General features: G+C 41.6%; 1 non-coding gene across 1 annotated transcript; it reads right to left on the reverse strand.

The window, feature by feature from the left end:
* Positions 1–5,898: 5,898 nt before the first annotated feature.
* Positions 5,899–6,006, reverse strand: LOC130942875 (small nucleolar RNA R71). The gene has a single exon (XR_009071421.1). It is a non-coding gene; the product is annotated as a small nucleolar RNA R71 (small nucleolar RNA).
* Positions 6,007–8,922: the final 2,916 nt, after the last annotated feature.

Here is an 8,922-nt window from a genome sequence, read left to right on the forward strand (position 1 = left end):
TCTGGAATGCAGAATGCACCAAGCAGTACTAAGGATGCTTCATCTGAGGAAGAAGCCTATGATCCTGAGAACCCTTCAATGGAAGAGGTGAATTACCTAGGAGAATCCTATGGAAACACCTATAATTCTTCATGGAGAAATCACCCAAATTTCTCATAGAAGAATCAAGAGAAACCTCAACAAGGTTTCAACAACAATAATGGTGGAAGAAACAGGTTTAGCAATGGCAAGCCTTTTCCATCATCTTCTCAGTAACAAACAGAGAATCCTAAGCAGAACCCCTCTGACTTAGCAACCATGGTCTCTGATCTAATCAAGACCACTCAAAGTTTCATGACTGAAACAAGGTCCTCCATTAGGAATTTGGAGGCACAAGTGGGACAGCTGAGCAAGAAAGTTACTGAACTCCCTCCTAGTACTCTCCCAAGTAATACAGAAGAAAATCCAAAAGGAGAGTGCAAAGCCATAACCATGGCCAAATCTGGAGAGGAAAGAGAGGAGGTGGACGCCACTGAGGAAAGCCTCAATGGGCGTGCACTGACCTCCACAGAGTTCCCCAATGAGGAACCATGGGAATCTGAGGCTCAAAATGAGACCATAGAGATTCCATTGGACTTACTTCTGCCTTTCATGAGCTCTGATGAGTATTCTTCCTCTGAAGAGGATGAGTATGTCACTGAAGAGCAAGTTGCTAAATACCTTGGAGCAATCATGGAGTTAAATGACAAGTTATTTGGAAATGAGACTTGGGAGAATGAACCTCCTTTGCTCACCAAAGAACTGGATGACTTGTCTAGGCAGAAATTACCTCAAAAGAGACAAGATCCTGGGAAGTTTTCCATACCTTGTACCATAGGCACCATGACCTTCAAAAAGGCCCTGTGTGACTTAGGGTCAAGTGTAAACCTCATGCCTCTCTCTGTAATGGAGAAGCTAGGGATCTTTGAGGTACAAGCTGCAAGAATCTCACTGGAGATGGCAGACAACTCAAGAAAACAAGCTCATGGACTTGTAGAGAATGTTTTGGTGAAAGTTGAAGACCATTACATCCCTACTGATTTTATAGTCCTAGAGACTGGGAAGTGCATGGATGAATCCATCATCCTTGGCAGACCCTTCCTAGCCACAGCAAAGGCTGTGATTGATGTTGATGGAGGTGAACTGATCATTCAAGTGAATGAAGAATCCTTTGTGTTTAAGGCTCAAGGATATCCCTCTGTCACCATGGAGAGGAAGCATGAAGAGCTTCTCTCAAATCAGAGTCAAACAGAGCCCCCACAGTCAAACTCTAAGTTTGGTGTTGGGAGGCCACAACCAAACTCTAAGTTTGGTGTTGAACCCCCACATTCAAACTCTAAGTTTGGTGTTGGGAGGTTCCAACATTGCTCTGAGTATCTGTGAGGCTCCATGAGAGCCCTCTGTCAAGCTACTGACATTAAAGAAGCGCTTGTTGGGAGGCAACCCAATATTATATTTTATATATTTTCTTTTGTTATTTTATGTTTTTTGTAGGTTGATGATCATAAGAAGTCACAAAATCAATTGAAAAAGCAAAAATAGAATGAAAAACAGGAAGAAAAACAGCACACCCTGGAGGAAGAACCCACTGGCGTTTAAACGCCAGTGAGGCTAGCAGTTGGGCGTTTAACGCCCAGTCTGGCACCATTCTGGGCGTTTAACGTCAGAAAGGGGCACCAGACTGGCGTTAAACGCCAGAAAAGGGCAAGAACCTGGCGTTAAACGCCAGGAATGGGCACCAGCCCGGCGTTTAACGCCAGAAATGGCTCAAAACGTGATTTTGAATGCCATTTGGTGCAGGGATGACTTTTCCTTGACACCACATGATCTGTGGACCCCACAGGACCCCCACCAACCCCACCACTCTCTCTCTTCTTCACCCATTCACCAATCACCTCAATACCTCTTCCCCAAAAATCCCTCACCTATCAAATCCCATCTTTCTCTTCACCACTCACATCCATCCTTCATAAAACCCCACCAACCTCACCCTTCAAATTCAAACCACTTTCCCTCCCTAACCCACCCATAATGGCCGAACCCCATCTCCCCCCTCTCCTATATAAACCCTTCTTCACCCCTTCATTTTCACACAACCTAAATGATGAGCGGATAATTTATACGCTTTTTGGCATTGTTTTTAGTATGTTTTTAGTATGATCTAGTTAGTTTTTAGTATATTTTTATTAGTTTTTAATTAAAATTCACTTTTCTGGACTTTACTATGAGTTTGTGTGTTTTTCTGTGATTTCAGGTATTTTCTGGCTGAAATTGAAGGTTCTGAGCAAAAATCTGATTCAGAGACTGAAAAGGACTGCAGATGCTGTTGGACTCTGACCTCCCTGCACTCGAAGTGGATTTTCTGGAGCTACAGAAGCCCAATTGGCGCGCTCTCAACGGCATTGGAAAGTAGACATCCTGGGCTTTCCAGCAATATATAATAGTCCATACTTTGCCCAAGATTTGATGGCCCAAACCGGCGTTCAAAGTCACCTCAAGAAATTCCAGCGTTAAACGCCGGAACTGGCACCTAAATGGGAGTTAAACGCCCAAACTGGCATAAAAGCTGGCGTTTAACTCCAAGACAAGTCTCTACACGAAAATGCTTCATTGCTCAGCCCAAGCACACACCAAGTGGGCCCGGAAGTGGATTTTTATGTCATTTACTCATCTTTGTACACCTTAGGCTACTAGTTTTCTATAAGTAGGACCTTTTATTGTATTTGACAATCTTGGTAGCTATCTTCTAATTTTATGCTATCTTAGATCATTGGGAGGCTGGCCTCACGGCCATGCCTAGACCTTGTTCTTATGTATTTTCAACGGTGGAGTTTCTACACACCATAGATTAAGGTGTGGAGCTCTGCTGTACCTCGAGTATTAATGCAATTACTATTGTTCTTCTATTCAATTCCGCTTGTTCTTTGTCCAAGATATCACTTGTTCTTCAACTTGATGAAGGTGATGATTGACACTCATCATCATTCTCACTCATGAACAAGGTGACTGACAACCATTCTTGTTCTACAAGCATATGAGGCTTAGTGAATATCTCTTGGATTTCTGATTGCATGATGCATGGTTGATCGCCTGACAACCGAGTGCTCGCCTGACAAACGAGCCAGCCATTCCGTGAGATCAGAGTCTTCGTGGTATAGGCAAGAACTGATGGCGGCATTCAAGAGAATCCGGAAGGTCTAACCTTGTCTGTGGTATTCTGAGTAGGATTCAATGATTGAATGACTGTGACGTGCTTCAAACTCCGAAAGGCGGGGCGTTAGTGACAGACGCAAAAGAATCACTGGATTCTATTCCGGCCGGACCGAGAACCGACAGATGATTAGCCTATGCTGTGACAGAGCATCAGGGACGTATTTTCACTGAGAGGATGGGAGGTAGCCATTGACAACGGTGAAACCCTACACAAGCTTGCCATGGAAAGGAGTAAGAAGGATTGGATGAAGACATTAGGAAAGCAGAGAGACGGAAGGGAAGGCATCTTCATACGCTTATCTGAAGCTATCACCAATGTTATGCATAAGTATCTCTATCTTTATCTTATTACTTTATTCGTTTACCACTATACCCATTTGAGTCTGCCTGACTGAGATTTACAAGGTGACCATAGCTTGCTTCATACCACCAATCTCCGTGGGATCGACCCTTACTCGCGTAAGGTTTATTACTTGGACGACCCAGTGCACTTGCTGGTTAGTTGTGCGAAGTTGTGTTTATGCCATGGTATTGAGCACCAAGTCTTTGGAGCCATTACTAGGGATTGTTTATGTTTTGAAAAGTATTGATCACAATTTCGTGCACCAAGTTTTTGGCGCCGTTGCCGGGGATTGTTCTTGTGTATGGACAACTGACGGTTCATCTTGTTGCTTAGATTAGGTATTATTTTTCTTCAGAGTTCTTAAGAATGAATTCTAGTGTTTCAAGGTGATGTTCTTATCATCACCAAAGCTGATTGATCATCATCAATTTAGCTCTTGAATGCAATGTCCTGCTGAAGCTTAGCTAGCTATATCTAATTCCTTTAGACTAAAGCTTTAGACTAACATTGCATGATTCCTGGAATTCTCATTAAGAATTTTGATACCTTTATTTTCCTTTTTACTTAATTTTCGAAAAAGCACAAAAAAAAATTTACAAAATCATAAAATCCAAAAATATTTCTTGTTTGAGTCTAGAGTCTCATCTTAAGTTTGGTGTCAAATGCATGCATTCATTCATGTGTCTTAAAGATCTTCAAGTAATTCTTGATGATTTCTTACTCTGATCTTTGAATTCTCTTGACTTGAGTGTTTATGTGTCTCATATGCATTCTTATTAGTGTCAGTAGTATACAAACTGCTAAGTTTGGTGTCTTGCATGCATTGTTATTTGATTCTTGTTGCATTTTGATTATTCCTTATTATTAAAAATCCAAAAATATTTTCAATTTGTGTCTTTTCAAGTCAATAATACAGAGAATTGAAGATTCGGAACATACTGCAGAGGAATTATACAGAAAAAGCTGGGCGTTCAAAACGCCCAGTGAAGAAGGACAGACTGGCGTTTAAACGCCAGCCAGGGTACCTGGTTGGGCGTTTAACGCCCAAAAAGGGTGCATTTTGGGCGTTAAACGCCAGAATGGATACCATTCTGGGCGTTTAACGCCAGGATGGCACAAGGGGGAAGATTTTGTTTTCAAAATCAATTTTTTTCAAGTTTTCAAAGTTTTTCAAAATCAAATCTTTTTCAAATCATATCTTTTCAATCAAATGTTTTCAAAATCAATTTCTTTCCTTTTTAAAAGATGCTTACTAACAATTAATGATTTGATTGAACATTTTTTGCCTTTTCTGTTGAGGAAGGTTTTATGTTTGAATCATATCTTTTCTTGTTAGGCAAGTCATTATTTTTTACAAATCAAATCTTTTTAAATTGTTTTCAAAATCAAATCTTTTTAAAATGTTTTTCAAATCATATCTTCTCAATCACATCTTTTTCAAAATAAGTTCTCAATCAAATCTTTTTAACTTCTAATTTCAAATCCTTTTTCAAAAATCACTTGATTTCTTTTCCACTTTTATTTTCGAAAATCAATTAGTGTTTTTCAAAAATGTTTTCAAAATATTCTAATTAATTTTCGAAAAATTACTTCCCTCCTTCTCACATCCTTCTATTTATGGAGTACCACTCCTTCTCAATGCACAATTCGAACCTTATCTAATTAAAGTTCGAATTCTTCTTCTCCTTCTTCTTTCTATTTCCCTTTTCCTCTGACACCTCAAGGAATCTCTATACTGTGACATAGAGGATTCCACATTTTCTTGTTCTCTTCTCTTTCATATGAGCAGGAGCAGAGACAAAGGCATTCTGGTTGAAGCTGACCCTGAACCCGAAAGGACCTTGAAGAGAAAGATAAGAGAAGCCAAAGCACAACTCTCTTTAGAGGACCTGACCGAATTCTTCAAAGAAGAAGAAGACATGGCAGCCGAAAACAACAATAATGCAAACAATGCAAGGAAGGTGCTGGATGACTTTACTGCACCTACTCCCGACTTCTATGGGAGAAGCATCTCTATCCCTGCCATTGGAGCAAACAACTTTGAGCTTAAACCTCAATTAGTTTCTCTAATGCAACAGAATTACAAGTTCCATGGACTTCCAATGGAAGATCCTCATCAGTTCTTAGCTGAATTCTTGCAAATCTGTGACACAGTCAAGACTAATGGGGTAGACCCTGAGGTCTATAGACTGATGCTATTCCCTTTTGCTGTAAGAGACAGAGCTAGAATATGGTTAGACTCTCAACCTAAAGAAAGCCTGGACTCTTGGGAAAAGCTAGTCAATGCCTTCTTGGCAAAGTTCTTTCCACCACAAAGATGGAGTAAGCTTAGAGTGGAAGTCCAAACCTTCAGACAGAAGGATGGAGAATCCCTCTATGAAGCTTGGGAAAGATACAAACAATTGATCAGAAAATGTCCTTCTGACATGCTTTCTGAATGGAGCATCATAGGTATTTTCTATGATGGTCTCTCTGAACTATCCAAGATGTCTTTGGATAGCTCTGCTGGAGGATCTCTTCATCTGAAGAAGACGCCTACAGAAGCTCAAGAGCTCATTGAAATGGTTGCAAATAACCAATTCATGTACACTTCTGAAAGGAATCCTGTGAACAATGGGACTAGTCAGAAGAAAGGAGTTCTTGAGATTGATACTCTGAATGCCATACTGGCTCAGAACAAGATATTGACTCAACAAGTCAATTTGATTTCTCAAAGTCTGTCTGGAATGCAAAATGCACCTGGCAGTACTAAGGATGCTTCATCTGAGGAAGAAGCTTATGATCCTGAGAACCCTTCAATGGAAGAAGTGAATTACCTAGGAGAACCCTATGGTAACACCTATAACTCTTCATGGAGAAATCACCCAAATCTCTCATGGAAGAATCAAGAGAGACCTCAACAAGGTTTCAATAATAATGGTGGAAGAAACAGGTTTAACAATGGCAAACCTTTTCCATCATCCTCTCAGCAACAGACAGAGAATCCTAAGCAGAACCCCTCTGACTTAGCAACCATGGTCTCTGATCTAATTAAAACCACTCAAAGTTTCATGACTGAAACAAGGTCTTCCATTAGGAATTTGGAAGGACAAGTGGGACAGCTGAGCAAGAAAGTTACTGAATTCCCTCCAAGTACTCTTCCAAGCAACACAGAAGAAAATCCAAAAGGAGAGTGTAAAGCCATCAATATGGCCGAATTTGGAGAGGAAGGAGAGGAAGTGAACGCCACTGAGGAAGACCTCAATGGGCGTGCACTAGCCTCTAATGAGTTCCCCAATGAGGAACCATGGGAATCTGGGGCTCAAAATGAGACCATAGAGATTCCATTGGACTTACTTCTGCCTTTCATGAGCTCTGATGAGTATTCTTCCTCTGAAGAGGATGAGTATGTCACTGAAGAGCAAGTTGCTAAATACCTTGGAGCAATCATGAAGCTAAATGACAAGTTATTTGGAAATGAGACTTGGGAGGATGAACCTCCTTTGCTCACCAAAGAACTGGATGACTTGTCTAGGCAGAAATTGCCTCAAAAGAGACAAGACCCTGGGAAGTTTTCCATACCTTGTACCATAGGCACCATGACCTTCAAGAAGGCTCTGTGTGACTTAGGGTCAAGTGTAAACCTCATGCCTCTCTCAGTAATGGAGAAGCTAAGGATCTTTGAGGTACAAGCTGCAAGAATCTCACTAGAGATGGCAGACAACTCAAGAAAACAAGCTTATGGACTTGTAGAGAATGTTTTGGTTAAGATTGAAGACCATTACATCCCTACTGATTTCATAGTCCTAGAGACTAGGAAATGCATGGATGAAACCATCATCCTTGGCAGACCTTTCCTAGCCACAGCAAAGGCTGTGATTGATGTTGATAGAGGTGAACTGATCATTCAAGTGAATGGAGAATCCTTTGTGTTTAAGGCTCAAGGATATCCCTCTGTCACCATAGAGATGAAGCATGAAGAGCTTCTCTCAAATCAGAGTCAAGAAGAGCCCCCACAGTCAAACTCTAAGTTTGGTGTTGGGAGGCCACAACCAAACTCTAAGTTTGGTGTTGAACCCCCACATTCAAACTCTAAGTTTGGTGTTGGAAGGTTCCAACATTGCTCTGAGTATCTGTGAGGCTCCATGAGAGCCCTCTGTCAAGCTACTGACATTAAAAGAAGCGCTTGTTGGGAGGCAACCCAATATTATATTTTACATATTTTCTTTTGTTATTTTATTTTATTTTGTAGGTTGATGATCATAAGAAGTCACAAAATTAATTGAAAAAGCAAAAACAGAATGAAAAACAGGAAGAAAAACAGCACACCCTGGAGGAAGATGCTGCTGGCGTTCAAACGCCAGTAAGCCTAGCAGTTGGGCGTTTAACGCCCAGTCTGGCACCATTCTGGGCGTTTAACGCCAGAAAGGGGCACCAGACTGGCGTTAAACGCCAGAAAAGGGCAAGAACCTGGCGTTAAACGCCAGGAATGGGCACCAGCCCGGCGTTTAACGCCAGCAAAGGCTCAAAACGTGAATTTTGATGCCATTTGGTGCAGGGATGACTTTTCCTTGACACCACAGGATCTGTGGACCCCACAGGACCCCACCACTACTCTCTCTCTTCTTCCCCCATTCACCAATCACCTCAACACCTCTTCCCCAAAAACCCTTCACCTATCAAATCCCATCTTTCTCTTCACCACTCACATCCATCCTTCATAAATCCCCACCAACCTCACCCTTCAAATTCAAACCACTTTCCCTCCCAAACCCACCCATAATGGCCGAACCTCATCTCCCCTCTCTCCTATATAAACCCTTCTTCACCCCTTCATTTTCACACAACCTAAACAACACTTCTCCCCCTCTTTGGCCGAATACACCACCATCTCCCTCTTCCTCATTTTCTTCTTCTACTCTCTTCTTTCTTCTTTTGCTCGAGGACGAGCAAACATTTTAAGTTTGGTGTGGTAAAAGCATTGCTTTTTCGTTTTTTCATAACCATTTATGGCATCCAAGGCCGGAGAAGCCTCTAGAAAGAGGAAAGGGAAAGCAAAAGCTTCCACCTCCGAGTCATGGGAGATGGATAGATTCATCTCAAAGGTGCATCAAGACCACTTCTATGAAGTTGTGGCCTTGAAGAAGGTGATCCCCGAGGTCCCCTTTTCACTCAAAAAGGGTGAATATCCGGAGATCCGCCATGAGATCCGAAGAAGAGGTTGGGAAGTGCTTACCAACCCCATTCAACAAGTCGGAATCTTGATGGTTCAAGAGTTCTATGCCAATGCATGGATCACCAAGAACCATGATCAAAGTATGAACCCGGATCCAAAGAATTATCTCACAATGGTTCGGGGGAAATACTTG

Source organism: Arachis stenosperma, chromosome 7 (genome assembly GCF_014773155.1).
Source record: "Arachis stenosperma cultivar V10309 chromosome 7, arast.V10309.gnm1.PFL2, whole genome shotgun sequence".
NCBI classification, from domain to species: domain Eukaryota; kingdom Viridiplantae; phylum Streptophyta; class Magnoliopsida; order Fabales; family Fabaceae; genus Arachis; species Arachis stenosperma.